Source organism: Podarcis bocagei, assembly GCF_964188305.1.
Source record: "Podarcis bocagei genome assembly, chromosome: 6".
Taxonomy (NCBI): Eukaryota; Metazoa; Chordata; class Lepidosauria; order Squamata; family Lacertidae; genus Podarcis; species Podarcis bocagei.
In genome coordinates, this window is record NC_138130.1 from 99,673,503 (window position 1) to 99,691,775 (window position 18,273).

Consider the following 18,273-nt stretch of genomic DNA (forward strand, 5'->3'; position numbering starts at 1 on the left):
AGAGAGGACCTCCGGAACGAATTAAGTACTTAACCCAAGGTACCACTGTATATTGATATTGTATCATTGTATTTGGTTATCATGTTGACTTGGATATTACTAGCTTTCCAGCCCATGCTGGTAGGGCAGCGCAAGGAGGATGCAACAGACATGCCCCCTTTGATCACAGCCTCACCCTCTTTGTGCTTCTTTGGGTGGGTCCTGGGAGACCAGCAGGGAGGGGCGCTTGTTGTAGCAGGAGAGGGAGACACCCTCGTTTCTTCACCAACCCGACTCCTCTCTCCCTCTTGGCCTCCCTCCATCCACTAGCCTACTTCACCTTCTACCTCTGATTCTGGACTGCTGTCTGTCACCGACTCGCCCTGCTCACTTTTCCCTGTTGCAGCTCCACCTTCCGACACCTGTTCCTAGTCTGGTTCCTCTTCTCCTTCTGACATCTTGTTGTCATCCCACCACTGGTCTTCCCTTGGTGGTTCCCCAGCTGCTTCCGCCCACCATTCCTCTGTGTCCAAACAGTCCATAACATCCTTCCACGTAGAAACAATAACTTGTCAGGGGAAGACCACGGGCCCATGTTTAGCACCTCAGTGAGAACGAGATCTCTGTGTTCCGCCTGTAGTCCTTTTAGGGAGGAGGAGGAGAGAGAGAGAGAGAGAGAGAGAGAGAGAGAGAGAGGGAGAGAGATTTGAACATGCAGCTACCATAACTCTGCACCATCTTCTCCCAGCCAGGTGGACTGAGCACTGTGAATCTAAAAGCTTTGATCAGGAAGAGAGAAGAAGAGGGACAACCAAAATTGTGCAATATGTGCCACAGTGCTGTATTTCTGCAATTTAGGGGGATGGAGTGCTGCACTATGGCAGCTGCTGGAGGAGAAATCATCCCTGCCAGCTTGTCTGATCCAGACATATCTCTGTGACTGTGAGGTCTATAAACGTTATTTCTGGAAAACCATAATAACAGGCCATTATTTGTAGAGCACTATCAATTTTAGAGGAAAATACGAAAGATAATAGAAGGCTTGATGTCTGCCTTAAGAAGCTTTCTAAGGTATTTAACCATGTAGAATGGCAGGTGCTGATCTGTTGAACATACACAGTAGTAGCCTTGCATTAGGTCAGGGTGTTTACCCATCTAATTCAGTCATCGTCATCATCATAAATTATTATTTGTACCCCACCCATCTGGCTGGATTTCCCCAGCCACTCTGGGCGGCTTCCAACAAAGATTAAAAATACATTAAAATGTCACACATTAAAAACTTCCCTCAACAGGGCTGCCTTCAGATGTCTTCTAAATGTTAGGTAGTTGTTTATCTCTTTGACATCTGATGGGAGGGTGTTCCACAGGGTGGGCGCCACCACCGAGAAGGCCCTCTGCCTGGTTCCCTGTAGCTTTGCTTCTCGCAGCGAGGGAACTACCAGAAGGCCCTCGGAGCTGGACCTCAGCGTCCGGGCAGAATGAGGGGGGGGGGAGACTCTCCTTCAGTCATGTCTATTTTGACAAGCAATGGCCAGCTGGGATCTTTGGCACAGTCCCTGCGGCCCACCTGCTACCTGATCCTTCTGATGGGCGATGCCAGGGATTGGACCTGGGAACGTCTGCAAGCTGAGCCTAAACCCTGAGCTATGGTCCCAGCCCTCAGGTGAAGACAAATTTCCTTTGGGGAAGACCTATAGCTCAGTGGTGGAACACCTGGCAGATTGCCCCAGGTTCAGTTCCTGGTGTCTCAAGAAATCCCCATCTGAAACCTTGGCAAACAGCAGACAGGCTAGACAGATCAGCTTTGGATAAGGCCACTTCCTGTATCCCTGTATTTTTGTGTGTTCACATCCCGCTCTAATAAAATGAATGTGTTAAAATACTTGACAATTTTTGACGTTCTTTGACACCGTTTGACTGACTGGTTTGCCGTCTTGCAATCAACGTGTGACATCTTTAAAGGATTTTGTGTCCTGCCTCCTGCGTTGACCTGTTCAGCATCTGGGAGAAGCTACTGAGAATGAAAAGATTCCCGTTAAGAACCTAAGGAAATGCCCATCCTGTCCATTTACAGACTAGGACCCTCATACCTATGGGACCACCTCTCCTGGTATGCCCCGAGGAGGACCTTAAGGTCCATAAATAACAACACTTTGGAGGTCCCAAGCCTCAAGGAGGTTAGATTGGTCTCAACTAGGGCCAGAGCCTTTTCAGTACTGGCCCTGACTTGGTGGAACACTCTGTCACAAGAGACGAGGGCCCTGCAGGATTTGACATCTTTCTGCAGGGCTGCAAGACAGAGCTGTTCCACCTGGCCTTTGGCTTAGACTCACTCTGACCCCTTATATGGGATTTGGCATATATATTTTCCCTTGACTTTTTTGCTGGCCCATGTAGGACCAGCATGGATAGCTGGCTCGGGTGAATATCTGAGGTTCCCTCCCTTTATGGTCTTGATTTATGGGCTACTACTAAAATGAGGCTGCATTTTAAGCCGTATTTTAAGCCGTACTTTAATTGTTTTTTTCTTTTTTTGTTTTTTTCTATTATGTTTTATTGTAATTTATATTCGGTGTTAGCCACCCTGAGCCCAGCCCGGGAGGGTGGGGTATAAATAAAAAAATATTACTACTACTACTATTATCACCTGTGAATTTGGGTCTCCAGCCATTTTTGGACTACAACTCCCATCATCCTTAGCAGTGGCCAGGGACGATGGGAATTGTAGTCCAAAGTTTGGGAAACACCCATCTACCTGAACATAGCAAAGGAAGGCACATCTCTTTCCACTAGGGGGCAGGCATGAAGCGCTCATTAAAATCCACACTAAATCTGTGTGTGCCTGTGCGCGAGAGCACATGTAGACAAGGCTCACATTTGTGACTTCCGAACGGGTGGAAACGGCCCGGCTGCCAAATCTTTTCCTTTTTAGATCCTCCCCTCTGCCCCCCTCCAACTTTTCTCATCCCCCATCACATCCCTCGCTAACTTTGCCTGCTGAGTAACGCAGGCTGAACCCTTAAAAAAAAATCCTATTTAGAAATTCTTTACATTTCTCGGGGATGAGAAACGTCTTTCCAAGCTGTAAAACATCTGGAAGGCAAACGCCATACGGACAGCGAAGTCTGGGAGACTGGGCTGCTCTCGGCCGAATCGTAATCCGCTGGGGACCAGACCATCAGCTCATTTGCAGTTGGCATATATATATATATATCTCATTGAGTCAGGGCAGATCCAGACACCCAGTTATGTACGCTGCCAACCAATCTCTTCTTCTCTCTCAGCTGCATCTGAGTTCGATTTCAGCTCATTTATTCAGCCATCAATTGGTCATTTATTGGCTTGCTTTCAGCCAGACTGGTTTTACTGTAATGGACGCTTGATTTGAAGAAGGGGAAAAACCCTGGCTGATCAATTTGTATTCATTAATTCTTCATATTAAGACCATCAGCAGATTAAAAAACAACAACCCCAGAGCTGATTGATTGTATCAATTGGAATCCATCCATCGGCATGAAATAATTCCTAAGAGAACAACCCCCTTGATTGGTGTTTGATGATACTCACATCACAATTTAGGAGACACGCATTGCCTCTTCTAAAAAGGAGGTTACCGTATGCAGGGTGGTTTTTTTGGGAGGGGGGGTTGTGTGTGTGCCAAATGTATTGCAAATAATTAAAATGGCTGGTTTAAAAAAATATAAATACAGCGGTACCTCTGGTTGCGAACGGGATCCGTTCCGGAGGCCCGTTCGCAACATGAAAAGAGCGCACCCCCCCCCAAAAAATGTCTTGTTGTTGTTTTAGTGTTTATAATATTAACTTGTAAGATATGGATTTGTTTTTTGTTTTGTTTTTGTTGTTGTTGTTGCTTTCTTTAGTTTTCAAATGTTGATTTGTGTGTGTTGTGTATTGTTATTTTTTGATATCTTTCGTGTTGTTGCTGCGTGGAAAATACTAATAAAATTTATTTTTTAAAAAAGAAGAAAAAGAAAAAGAGCGCAACCCGCAGTGGTGCGTCTGCGCACGTGTGAGTCGTGATTTCCCGCTTCTGCGCATGCGCGTGACGTCATTTTGCACATCTGCGCATGCACGAGTCGCGAAATCCGGAAGTAACCCTTTCCGGTACTTCCGGGTCGCCGCAGGACGTAACCTGAAAGAACGTAACATGAAGCGGACGTAACCAGAGGTACCACTGTAATAATAATCTCCTAGCTGATTCGGCAGGAAGACTTTCCTTGATTGAAAGATTTCATTATATTGGAGGATGCGATCCTGTGCCCATTGGCCAAGGAAGAAGGCCCACTGAACTAAGTGGGAAAATTCCTGAGATGAAATGTTTAAAGTTGCAGTGTAAATGCTATAACCCTGATTGTCGTTTACATTTCATTTCTCTGTTCTGCACAGGAAGCTATGTAAGAGCTACTAGTGTATTGCTTGTTAATTTATAGGATTTGGTTTCCAGACCTTTTCTGCACAACTTCCAGCATGTCAATATCCTTCTTACATTGTGGTGCCCAGAACTGGACACAGCATTGCAGGTGAAGTCTCACCAAGGCAGAACAGAGGGGTAATATTATTTCCTCTGAATAATAAACTAGATTTAAATAGAACATTGGGTCCCAAAATAAACATAGATTTTCCCAGTAAACAAAGGATCTGGATCTTTACACATAAGTACATAAATAAATGGAGAAACCATTGTTAGGTGCCGGGAATTGTACATCCGAACTTTCGCACTCACCACAAGACTGTGGTGCAAAGATTTCTTGCTGGGACCGCAGAAGGAAACATCTGGGTTAAGAACACAGGGAGAATCACAGGGTGCATGGCTTTTAAAAGGGATTTGGACAGGAAGGTGTGATGGTCTGAAGTGTGCCAGGAATATGGTTTGGAGTCTGTCCACAGCAGAGTTCACCGAGGAGGACAGAAGAACAGAAGCTGAAGGGTCAGGCAGAGGATATTGTCCAGGCAGAGGTCAGAGGTCAGGACTCTGAGACGGAGTGAAGACTTAGAAGACCAAAGCTGCAAGCCCTGCAAACAATAAAAAATAAAAAATGGTCATGCAAAGTAAGGACCCCATTGGTTGGTAAACTCCACAAACTGCAGAGTTGCTTCATGCATTGAAATGAATTGGTGGTGTTCACGAAAAAGAATTTGTGTCTTGGGTTAGGACTCGGTTCGCCTCTGAAGCTCACTTAGGCCAGCTACTCTGTGGGGGGGGGTCAGTCTAGCCTTCCTCACAGGGTCGTTGTGACGATAAGCTCCTCTTCCTCCCTGTTTACATTGATCTCCTGGGGGGGGGAATATGGGATATAAATGGAATAGTGAATAAGAAGAAAATGACTGGGCTTACAAAAAAACAGTCGGCATAACAGAATACCAGCACAAAAGGCATTCAAAAACAATGCCCAAAGGATCAGCTCGCTTGCTTTATGTATTTATGTATTTATTTATTTATTTTATTAACATATAAAACACATACATATACAGTGGCACCTCGGGTTACATACGCTTCAGGTTACATACGCTTCAGGTTACAGACTCCGCTAACCCAGAAAGAGTACCTCGGGTTAAGAACTTTGCTTCAGGATGAGAACAGAAATCGTGCAGCGGCGGCACGGCAGCAGCAGGAGGCCCCATTAGCTAAAGTAGTGCTTCAGGTTAAGAACTGTTTCAGGTTAAGAACGGACCTCCAGAACGAATTAAGTACTTAATGGATAGAATATTCACATTTGTGTCTGGGTTTTTACTTCTTGAAATATGGCAGCCATAGCATATCCCAGTAGCTATTTGGCAGCCAGTGATGTTCCTCCAGCACAGGTGTGATATTTGCCCATCCAAGTACTCCATTCAGCAACTTGGCTGCAGCATCCGGACCAACCCCGGGTTGCTGTTGCCTTTGACTGGACTTAACCACCCAGGGGTCCTTTACCTTTACAGGGGTGCCCCGCAAGATGAATGCCTCGCAAGACGGAAAACCCGCTAAACGAAAGGGTTTTCCATTTTTCAATGCGCTTCGCAGGACGAATTTCCCTATGGGCTTGCTTCGCAGGACGAAAATGTCTTGCGAGTCTTGAGATTTTTTTTCGCTTCCCCCCTTTTTTCTAAGCCGCTAAGCCTTTAATAGCCTTTTAGCAGCTAAGCCGCTAAGCCTTTAATAGCCGCCAAACCGCTAATAGCGCTAATCCGCTAAGCCGCTAATAGGGTTGCTTCGCAAGACGAAAAAACCGCTAGACGAAGATACTCGCAGAACGTATTAATTTCGTCTTGCAAGGCACCACTGTACCTGCTTCTGAGTACCAGTTGCTGGAGACCACTGCCCTAGAAATATGCTAGGGAAATGGAAAGCTGCCATAACAGAGTTGGACCCTTGGTCCACCTAGCTAAGCTCTCCAGGGAATGCTTGGATTTTGAGTCCTGCAACATGAGGAGCAGGGATATAATTCAAGATGGAACGCACCTTGCTGTTGGCTTAAGGTCAAACCTTTAGCGACCTCTAGGATAGTCCAGGAACAGGGGTTGACGCTGGTACAAAAATGGTATTATATACCAGTAAGGTTATATCATATTACAAAATCTGGAAGTAAGAATTGCTGGAGGAAATGTGGAGTGATGGGAACGTACAGTCATATGTGGTGGGATTGTCCATTAGTTAATGAATTTTGGAAACAGATTGGTATAGAAATATTGGGCACTGTGGGAAGGAACGTGGAAATAACTAAATTAATGGTTCTTATTACCCTGAGTAGTGCTGAGTTAAAAACAAAAGAGGAATGCAAATGGGTAAAATTGATGGTACTTGCAGCCAGGTTATAGCGAGTAATTGGAAAAATGCAGAAGAGCTAGGGGTGAACCAATGGAGGAAAAAAACTGAATAATATTATAATTTTAGAATACCTAACTGTGAAGCTACATAGAATGAAAGGGTTTAAGGTCAGTGAGAAAGAGGATTGGTTTGAGAAGATACTGAATTATTTGAGTAGGTTTGAACAATTTGGGGCAATTAAAATGTTAAAAGTTAAATAAATCTTGTGGAAGGAGGAGTGTTAAGGGGTATAGAAGTGTACATATGGCTAATTTGAATATGTTATTATTGAATATTATTGAATATCTATATTATTGAATATGTACTGTATTTTTTACTCTATAGGACGCACTTTCCCCCCTTCAAAAATGAAGGGGAAATGTGTGTGCATCCTATGGGGCGAATGCAGGCTTTCGCTGAAGCCTGGAGAGCGAGAGGGGTCGGTGCGCACTGACCCCTCTTGCTCTCCAGGCTTCAGGAAGCTATCTGCAAGCCTTCGGAGAGCGGCAGGAGTTCCCGCCGGGCTCCCAAGGCTTGTGGATAGTAGCCTGCAGCCCGAAGCCCGGGAGCGCAGCGCTACGCACCCCGGGCTTTGGGCAGCTATCCGCAAGCCTTTGGAGCCCAGCGGATAGCAGGCAGCAGCCCGAATCCCGGGGAGCGCAGCCCGGATGGATCCCACTGGCTGTCTTGGCTTCTTTGCTCTTTGGGGCTGGGGGGGGGAATATATATATATATTTCTTTGTACGCTACAACAGCAGCAAGAATACTTATTGCAAAGTATTGGAAGACACAAGATCTACGCACTTTGGAAGAATGGCAGATGAAGCTGATTGACTGAATGGGACTGGCAGAAATGACTGGCAGAATCCGTGACCAGGGAGAAGAGTCGGCAGAAGAAGATTGGAAAAAATTTAAAGACTATTTACAAAAATATTGTAAAATTAAGGAATGTTGAATGATGTTGGATTGAACTTAAGGGGTTTCAAGTTGTAATTATGATTAAATGTTTCTATTTTTTGTAAGTAAGAATTTAAAGCTATAATAATTTAAAGGTTGAGATAAGGATTTGCTGTATAAACAACTTAAACCAGGTATACAAGAAGGGGAGGTACGAGGAGGTCGGGGAAACAAGTTACAAGAAAATAAGTTGTGAACTTTATGTGTTTTTAATATTTTTGTGTTGGTTTTTTCTTTTTGTTTGTTAAAAATTGGAAACTTTAATAAATATCATTATAAAATATATATATATATATTTTCTTTATTTCCCCCCCCAAAAAAAACTAGGTGCGCCCTATGGTCTGGTGCGCCCTATAGAGCAAAAAATACGGTATATTATTGAATATTGTATACCCAATGTATCAGCCACCAGGGGGGTTTCACTGTTTGTGTTTTGGTGGTTGGTAAAAAAATAAAAGTTAAAAAACAAACAAAAAACCTTAGCGCATTGCGGGAGGGCCATGCTCAGTGGTAGAGCATCTCATAAGAGCATAAGAGCAGTCTGCTGAATCAGACCAATGGCCCATGCAGCCCAGCACCCTCTTCTCGTAGAGGCCAACCATATGTCTGCACGAAACCCACAAGCAGGAACCGGGCACAAAAACCCTCTCCCCTTCTGTGGTTTCCAGTAACTGGCGTTCAGAAGCATGGCTGCTTGTAAGTATGGAGGCAGGGCAGAGCATTGCCCCCAGTGGCAGAGAGTTCCATAGATTAACATCACTTGCATTGAGCAACTACTATCCGACGCTTATCTAGTGGAGTTTTTGCAATCTTCCCTTCATGCAAAAAGCCAGATCTTTGAGCAGGCGGTTGGGGTTGGGGGCAGAGAGCCCGTTTGTTACACAAAACCTCCAACTCCACTCTCATCTTGCAATCTGAATCTGATGGTTTCGTGTTCGAATCCCTCATGAAAACAGTTTAGAACTGCCTTTTTTGTTTTGCTACTACAGACTAAACTGTTACGCTTGTGGAGCTAGTTTTGAATAACACACACACACCCAAAAAATCCAAACACAACTGTTGCAGTGTTAGATTCCCTTTCTTTCCACGCTGCGTGGGCGAAGGCACGAATTATCGCCAATTCACATCCCCCTTTGGACCATATGCTCTGGGTCTATTGCACGGCGGGGCTGCTGTCCCTTCTCCCCGACCCCCTGACCCCCCTCACCACGCTTTAAGATGAACACAACTTGACCCAGACACCCACAGCCGCGCACATCTGTATCTCAGGCGAGCGATCTTTGCGACCTCCAAGCAGCGACGTTTTGCTCGGGACACACATCTGCAAAGAGGGAATTTCAGCTGGCATTCTTAGGATTCTTTGCATGTGTCAATGTGAGAGGAGAAGTCCTCACCCACGCGAGATGCTCCAGGAAACTGGCCGCTGTAAAAATGTGAGCGTTTGGAACATAAAGAGCACTGGAGGAGCGCGCACACACACAGAGAGAGACACATGCTTTGAAATCATTACAGCGAAGCTCACATGCTTTGGAGGAGCTTCAGAAGATAAGTGCAAAGGAATCCAATCTACTGCAGGCTGATCTGCGAGGAGTTTCTTCATTCGTGAACTCTCTCTCTCCCTTCTCCCACCCCTCCTCCAGTGACTTAACTTTCCTCTTGGCTTTCCGAGATCCTCAGTCCGCTTGAATGCCGCAAGACGGCGAGACCCCCCTGTCAGGAGCGCCAGCGGTTCACGGGCTGAGCACCTCTGGTGAAGAACGGAGAGGGAGGACTTGACAGCGGCCACTTTTGCCACAACGCTAGGTGAGTATGGGAGAGGATTTCTCTGAATAGGATCAAAGGGGAAGGGGAATCGGCACAGGCGTCTCTCCGATGGAAGGAACCCCTGGGAATTTTCCGACTTGTTCTGGATACTCTTACAGCACGGCGTAAGAGAAACATCTGTTGCTCCCTTTCTGTTTTTCGTTCAACAGCAGGAAAAATAAAATAAAACTCTGGGGCACCGTCTAAGCAACATAGCTGTCAACTTTCCCCCTTTTTAAAGGGAAATTCCCTTATTCCAAATAGGATTCCTCGCAAGAAAAGGGAAAAGTTGACAGCTATGCTAAGCAAAGGGCAGCAGTTTGCCAACTGATTAATTTCCCACTGTGAGGCAGCTGAACATTGGCTTAAAGCTGTGCTCTCATGCACAGTTCCTAGAAAGAAAGTCCAATTTGGCTCAGAGGAACTGACTTTGGAGTAAACACACTGAGGGCTGTATTGGGTGTCTCGCCCGCTGAAATCAAGAGGGTCAGGGCTGCAATCCTATGCATGCGTTTACCTGGGAGTAAGCTCCACTGAAAGCACGGAGACTTGCTTTTGAGGAAGGAGGGGCAAATCTGTCAAATGTCCGTCCTTCCACATTTCTACATCAGTTTGCGAACGAAACATTTAAAAAACTCACAAAAATTCTCAGGCGAATTTAACGTACATCCCTCCTGATATAAAACAACATAAGATTTCTGCTTCCCCCTGGAATGACATTTTTGTATGTTACTTTCACCAATACATTCATTTTCATGGACTCTTTCCCCTAACACACACTTTTTGGGGGACACAATTTTTGGGGGTTGGAGAACCATGCTGAAAAGTTCAGAGAAGTGCAAATTTTGAAGGATATTTGTGTGGTGCTTCCTTTGGGAAGTACAAATTAGGTAGGCTAAAAGGTGAACCGAACTGAATTTCTTCCCCATCCCTACTTCTGAGTAAACATGCAGGAGATTGCACTACCAGGGTTGTTCAACTCAGCCAGGTCTCATCCTGTGCATTTAACAAATGTGATGGAGGATGGACTAAACAAGGGTGATGTCATGGTTAGGACGACTCAGCTCGGCTCTTAGGGAAGGGTAGGGTTATTCATGCTGATGGCTGTTTTACACCGTGATTCATCCAGCCTCATGATTAGACTGCTGTAAAGTGCTCTGTGTGGGGCTTCCCCTGGGGTTGGGTCCGGATGCTGCAGCCAAGTTGCTGAATGGAGAACTTGGATGGGCAAATATCATGTCTGTGCTGGAGGAACATCACTAGCTGCCAGATAGCTACTGGGATATGCTATGGCTGTCATATTTCAAGAAGTGAAACCCGGACACAAATGTGAATATTCTATCCATTTTTCAAGGATGAATCCTGGCTATTTCCAGGAAATTCTGGACTTATGGCATCCCTAGATATGCTCAAGGTCTTGCGATTAACGACTCAGGACCAGGTTACCTGAAAGATTCCCCTGCCATCGTATAGCGCTGCAAGATCACGTCCATCACCTGGGCAAATCTTTCTTCTTTCCATCTCTGGGCTAGTAGCATCCGTGCGGCTGTTGTTGCATACATAACAAGTCTTTTCTGCTCCTTTGGAATGTCGGTACCTATAATTCCTGATAGAAAAGCTTCTGGTTTTTTAACAAAAGTTATTTAAAACATTTTTTTCCACTTAATTACAGTGGTACCTTGGTCCTCAAATGCCTTGGTACTCAAACAACTTGGAACCCAAACACTGCAAACCCGGAAATAAGTGTTCCGGTTTGCGAACGTTTTTCAGAAGCCAAACTTGCTCCGTTTTGAGTGTTACGTTTCCGTTTAGAGTGCCAGACTTCCAATTTGAGTGCTACACTGAGGTCTGTCTGTTTTTGCTATTTCTTTTGGGTTTTTGTTTTTGTGACTATGTGGAACCCAGTTCAGCTACTGATTGATTGATTGATTGTGTGACTGCAGTACATTGTTTATTGCTTTCATTTATTGATCGATGGTCTTGTTAGATAGTAAATTCCATGTCAAACTGCTGTTTTCGGGGTTGTTTTTAAAAGTCTGGAATGGATCAATCCATTTTGCATTACTTTCTATGGAAAAGCGCGGCTTGGTTTTGGAACGCTTTGGTTTTGGAACGGACTTCCGGATCGGATTAAGTCTGAGAACCAAGGTACCACTGTATATGTCATCTCCCAGAAAGCTTTTATCACCTTACATGACCACACTCTGGTTTCTCTTCACATCGTATAAAACTTTCGCCTTTTACTTCTTATGTTCTTATGAACCAATGCAATGTGTGTGTGTTTGCAAAGAAGTGTTTGCCATTCCAACTCTGCAATTTCTGTGATTCTATGTTCCAAACATCTCATGGACTTCAGGTGTGCTCCTGAAACATCTCACATGAGAAGAAGACGTGAGCTTTCAGATGCTGACTTGGCTTTCATCGTTCACAATATACGTAACCAAAGGCCGATATTTCGTGAAGGCTGAAATCCTATACATATTGACATGGAATCAATCCCATTCAAGTCTATGGTTATTGTGTGTTTTTTTACCCTGAGTAGACAAGTATGGATGGGACGCCGGTGGCGCTGTGGTCTAAACCACAGAGCCTAGGACTTGCCGATCAGAAGGTCGGTGGTTTGAATCCCCGCGACAGGGTGAGCTCCCGTTGCTCGGTCCCTGCTCCTGCCAACCTAGCAGTTCGAAAGCACGTCAAAGTCCAAGTAGATAAATACCACTCCAGCGGGAAGGTAAACGGCGTTTCCGTGTGCTGCTCTGGTTCGCCAGAAGCGGTTTAGTCATGCTGGCCACATGACCCGGAAGCTGTACACCGCTCCCTCGGCCAATAAAGCACGATGAGCGCCGCAACCCCAGAGTCGGCCACGACTGGACCTAATGGTCAGGGGTCCCTTTACCTGACAAGTATGGAGTTGCATTGTAAACAAGGCATTTGATGAAGGCCTCAAGGAATGGATGCTCTAGCTGAGATTCCTGCAACGCAGAGAGTTGGAGTTGAGGAACCCTGAATCTATGAATGGCTCTGGGAAGATGGGAAGAAGGGTCAGTGGGAGGAACCATTCCTCATAGGAAGATGGGGGTCACCCCATGAAATAGTGGATTGTTGCATCACTTGGTTTCTTCGTGTCACCCCTAGGTGGCCTCCCTCTTGGGCTGATTCTTGACCGAAGTGTCCCATTTGCTGTTGTTCTGTGGGCTACCACAGCTATTTCCTGTTTGGAGTATGGCTGGTAAATGTGGTCTTTGCTGTCCTCCAGGCAACAGCCGTTGCAACGCGACTGTTTGACACATTTACGACCTCAAGCTGGCGCATGGCTTATTTTATTTATTGCAGAGGAACATAGGAAGAAGTTGTCTTCTACTGAGTCTGGCAGTTGGCCAATCCGGCTCATTGTTTTTATCTGTCACAGAATGGTTGCGACTTTCCGGGGGTTTAGGCAAAGGTCTCTCCTAGACCTACCTGAAGATACCAGAAATTGGACCTGGGACCACTCAAGGTGGTAGATGAAGGCTACTTAGGCCTCCCATCCAGGAACTGGCTGCAACCAGGCCAGCACAGAATCATAAAATTATAGAGTTGGAAAGTCATCAAGCCTAATAATAATAATAATAATAATAATAATAATAATAATAATAATTTATTATTTATACCCTGCCCATCTGGCTGGGTCCCCCCAGCCACTCTGGATGACTTCCAACAAAACACTAAAATACAACAACCTATTAAACATTAAAAGCTTCCCTAAACAGAGCTGCCTTTAGATGTCTTCTAAAAGTTTGGTAGTTATTTTTCTCTTTGGCATCTGGTGGAAGGGCGTTCCACAGTGAGGGCGCCACTACCAAGAAGGCCCTCTTCCTGGTCCCCTGTAACCTCACTTCTCGCAGAGAGCGAACCGCCAGAAGGCCCTCGGAGCTGGATCTCAGTGTCCAGGTAGAACGATGGGGGCGGAGACGCTCCTTCAGGTATTCTGGACCGAGGCCATTTAGGGCTTTAAAGGTCAGCACCAACACTTTGAATTGTGATCGGAAATGTACTGGGAGCCAGTGTAGGTCTTTCATTAAAAAAAAAAATAAAATTATTGGTTTTTCCGCTTTTATAAAGACAAAACACACACAAAAAAGACACAAGACAAGAACATGTATAAATTCAGAAAATCCTAGTTTCCTAACCCTATTCCCTGACTTCCCCCCACCCCCCCTCGTGCATCCCAATTCCCAAAATTGTGTCAGCAAATTGGTGTTTCTCCTCTTAACCATCTTATTACCTTTTTTTATAAAGAAATATAGATTTTTCCTAAGTTGGACTCAAATTCTCTTCCATCGATTTCTCATTTTGTCTTAGTTAGAAGTCATATTAACTAAACCTAAAAGTCTTGAGTGTTTTTAAGATTCTCTTCTTCCCTCCCTCCCATCCCCGGTTTTTGTCCCTTCCCAATACATATCCAGAATAGCAGTTCTTAGCCTGGGTTCCTCACGTCCCAGGCTTTCAAGTCTCTTTCAGTCCCTCTCCGCCGGTCTTGTTGGTAGTCCTTTGTGTCAGTCATCAAGTCTGGAAAAAGTTCTTTCGCCATCAAACCATATTCTCTTCCCACAAGGACATTTGAAAACAACTGCTGGAAAACTTCCACAAATCCTGCATCTTCAGAGTCAAAGTCAGAATGGAGGCCCCAGTCATATTTCTTTGTTTTAAGTTCCTGTATTCCATAAACTCCCGGGACCTCCTCCTTCATCTTCTGCGTCTTTCGCAGACTTGTGGTAGATGTAATCCAAAAGTCTCCTTGCTTGTATTCCACAGATGTCGGCTTTTGGTTGTTGCTTCCCAGCCTTACTTTCTCTTTTTCTTGTTTAGTCTCTTCCACCTCTTTAGATATCATTTCCCATTCAGCTGTGGATTCTTTCTCATTCAGGTCCTCAATACATACAGCAGAGCTGCCTGTTCCAGAAGTCAAGGTCACAAGTTGTTTATTCATAGCCAAGCTCTGCTCTTGTAAGATTCCCACCAATTGAAACATCCTTTCGATTTCCACTAGTAACTTTCCATCCACAGCCATTGTAGCCATTGTAGTTTCACAGAATTCCCCCTAGGGGGAATCTGGTTACTTATTAGTCTTTTCTCCAACAATCCTTTAACTTATTTTTGTTACTTTGTTTCCAACAATCTTGGTTCAATTGTAGCTCTTAGTCCAGAGGGATCTTAAATAGCAATTTTTCCACTCTAAACCACCCTTTAGACAGCTTTGACAGCTGTCAAACTCCGCAGCTCTTACACAGGCACAGAGACAGGACGCTCCCGGGCCCGGGAGGGGGGGTTGTTTAAAGCAAAAAGAATGCTTCCCAGTCTCCACTCTCCAGCTCAAAATTTCTTTTAGCTAAATCTTGGAAGTTAGTGTCCTTTAATAACTCACCCCTCCAAGGGTAGGCTCTCCAGCTTAGCACTTTGTCGTTGCTTAGATCGTCTGCAAGGGGGGGGTGCGGACTTCCTTTTAGCACACCCCCCGGTCGTCTCCAATTCAAGGTAATGTTTTTAAGATCCAATTCCGTCTTACTCATGGGTTATTCTTTTCAGTCCAAATTTCAAGGAAGGAAGTCAGCGCTCTCCGGTCATGGCTCGCGGCTTCGCTCCACCAAGGTAGCGATCGACTCTCAGTGCCACGCCGCCCTCCGTATCCTCTCCGCAGCCTTTAAAAAGGCTCTTCGTGGATCGGGGGCGCTTAAGGCACCCGCCGAGTCTTCAGTCCGCAGGCTTCCGCGCCTGCGGTTTTTAAGGGTCCCCGCGTCGCCGGAGCGGCAAAGACCCGTCCTTGGTTGAGCCGATTCCCTCCGCAGCTCGGAGGGAATCCGCCATTTCCGAATCGCGCCAACCCGGAAGTCCCAGTGTAGGTCTTTCAAGACCAGTGTTATGTGGTCTCGGCGGCCGCTCCCTGTAACCAGTCTAGCTGCCGCATTCTGGATTAGTTGTAGTTTCCGGGTCACCTTCAAAGGTAGCCCCACGTAGAGCCCATTGCAGTAGTCCAAGCGAGGGATAACTAGAGCATGCACCACTCTGGCGAGACAGTCTGCGGGCAGAGAGGGTCTCAGCCTGCATACCAGATGGAGCTGGTAGACAGCCGCCCTGGACACAGAATTGACCTGCGCCTTCATGGACAGCTCTGAGTCCAGAATGACTCCCAGGCTGCGCACCTGGTCCTTCAGGGGCACAGATACGCCATTCAGGACCAGGGAGTCTTCCACACCTGCCCGCCTCCTGTCCCCCAAAAACAGTACTTTTGTCTTGTCAGGATTCAGCCTCAATCTGTTAGCCGCCATTCATCCTCCAACCGCCTCCAGACAAGCCTGCAATGCAGAAATCTCAGCGAAAGCATCCATGACAGATGGCCACCCAACCTCTGCCTAGAAACCTCCAAGGAAAGAAAGCCCATCACCTCCTGAGGGAATCTGTTCCCCTGTCAAACAGTTCATACATTAGGAAAGTTCATCCTGTCGTTCAGAACCTGCCCTCCAGAGCAGGAGAAAACAAGTTTGCTCCATTTTCCATGTGACGGCCCTTGAGACATTTGAAGACGGCTATCAAATCTCTTCTCAGCCTCTTGTTTTCCAGGCTAAACACTTCCAACTCCCTCAACTCATCCGCATAAGGCTTTCTTATTGTTATTTTTAATTAAAAGTCACCACTAGGGATTGGGGGGGGGATTCAGTTCAGTTCACATTTAAAGGCAAACTTACCTCGTATTCACTCCCTGAAACAGTCCGAGAACAAAAGCTATCCTTTGAAATTTGCACTTCTCCAAATTTTGCAATGCAGCGCTCCAGCCAAGTCATGCGTACCAAAATGCATTTGCTAGGGTAAAATGCACATTCAGGTGCATAAGTTGGCGGAAGCAGCGTACAAAAATGCAATGGGTTCAGGAAGGTTGCTTTGCAAATAGAGGGATCCAACAGAGAATTGCATAGTCACTCTACGTGGGGCTGCCCTTGAGACTGACCCAGAAACTCCAGCGGGTGCAGGATGCTGCAGCGCGGCTCCTTATGGGTTCCTTGCCACAGGATCACATTCACCCAGTGCTATACCAGCTGCACTGGCTCCCGGTGGAGTACAGGATCAGGTTTAAGGTGCTGGTTTTAACCTTTAAAGCCCTATACGGCCTAGGAACCTCATACCTATGGGACCGCCTCTCCTGGTATGTCCCACAGAGGACCTTATGGTCTTCAGACAAAAACATCTTGGAGGTCCCGGGCCACAGGGAGGTTAGGCTGGCCTCAACCTGAGCCAGGGCTTTTTCGGCTGTGGCTCCGATCTGGTGGAACACTCTGTCACAAGAGACTAGGGCCCTGCGGGACTTGACATCTTTCTGCAGGGCCTCCAAGACAGAGCTGTTCCACCAGGCCTTTGGCCAGGGCACAGCCTGACCCCCTCTCTCCTTCTATAATCTTCACAAAACTCTAGCCCAATGGTTGCCATTAATTTGATTTTGAATTGATTTTTAAATGAATTGATTTTGGAATGCTGTGCTACTTTTATTGTTGTTAGCCGCTCTGAGGCCAGCTTCGGCTGGGGAGGGTGGGATATAAATAAAAAATTATCATTATTATTATTATTATAGAAACATATGTACTCTATGTTAGGTCCTTCTAAAATTTTGATGAATATTCTTGAGCCGTTAAGACAGTGTGGTCTAGTGGTTAGAGTATCAGACTATGACCCAGAAGGTACAGGGTTCAAATCCCCTCTCAGCTATGATGTTCGCTGGGTGACCTTGGGCCAGCCACTGCCTCTCCTCGCGACCTACCTCACAGAGTTGTTGCAGGAATTAAATCAGTAGGAGGGAAACCATGTTTGCCACTTTGAGCTCCTTGGAGACAAAGGTGGGATACAAATGCAATAAGAATAATAAAAAAGAAGACAGAAAATTATTTGCAAACTGATATGAAAATGTAGAGTACTGAAAAAATAAGAAAATGAGAGAAATTGAAACTGACAATCACCATTTCACATCATGGACACACTGAGTTATTTTAACTCACAGTTTTGAAGGATCTTGAACGGGGACGGACGGACCTACAAAGCCTGTTCTACTGGATACGACAGTGAGACAGGAAAAAATAATGAGTGTATAAGGACTTTGAGCAACAAGGGCTCCATCATATCACAACTTCCCGTAAAAGTCTATCTCCAATCTTTATGCTGAGTGATTTTACAGCAACCTCCACCCCCCAATCCTTTGAGGTTTATACCATTCACTCTTTGGTTTTTTTAAAAAAGATATTTGGGGATTTTCAAGCAGACGCAGAAAAACCTAAAGTAAATACCCATGCTGACAGATCCCTTCTGATAAAACCTATGGTTGATAAGTCAACCATTCCCCAAGAGCAAAGTCAGCTGACCAGGAAAAGAGTATTTCTTTTTTTTAAGCCAGACCACTTGCCCCAAACTTACCCTAAATAGCCAAGCTCCACCATTGCTGCCACCCCTTGTCCAGCACTGGGGACCCCATTGCTAGGTCTAGAGTGGTGGTTCTCAAACTTTTTTCTCTGGGGCACACTTATTATTGAGGGGAAGTGCGTGGAACAGGTCTCGGTGTTTCGATATCTGGGAATGGAGTTGACAGACGACCTAACCTGGGGAGAAAACAGCAAAGACCAGATGAAGAGAGCACAGCAGAGGTTATATTTTCTGAGAATCCTCCGGAAAAACAATCTCTCAAAGGACCTGTTGATGGCATTTTA

The 18,273-nt window shown here is 45.6% G+C and overlaps 1 protein-coding gene across 3 annotated transcripts in view; it reads left to right on the forward strand.

Annotated features, from left to right (window-relative positions):
* Positions 1-9,192: 9,192 nt before the first annotated feature.
* Positions 9,193-18,273, forward strand: part of LRRC32 (leucine rich repeat containing 32) — a 28,077-nt gene continuing 18,996 nt past the window's right edge. For 2 of the 3 annotated variants that reach the window (XM_081197370.1, XM_081197371.1), the window contains exon 1: positions 9,193-9,550. The gene's annotated coding sequence lies outside the window, so the exon portion shown is untranslated. The remainder of the gene's footprint in view (positions 9,551-18,273) is intronic. The other variant, XM_081197369.1, reaches the window with a different exon arrangement.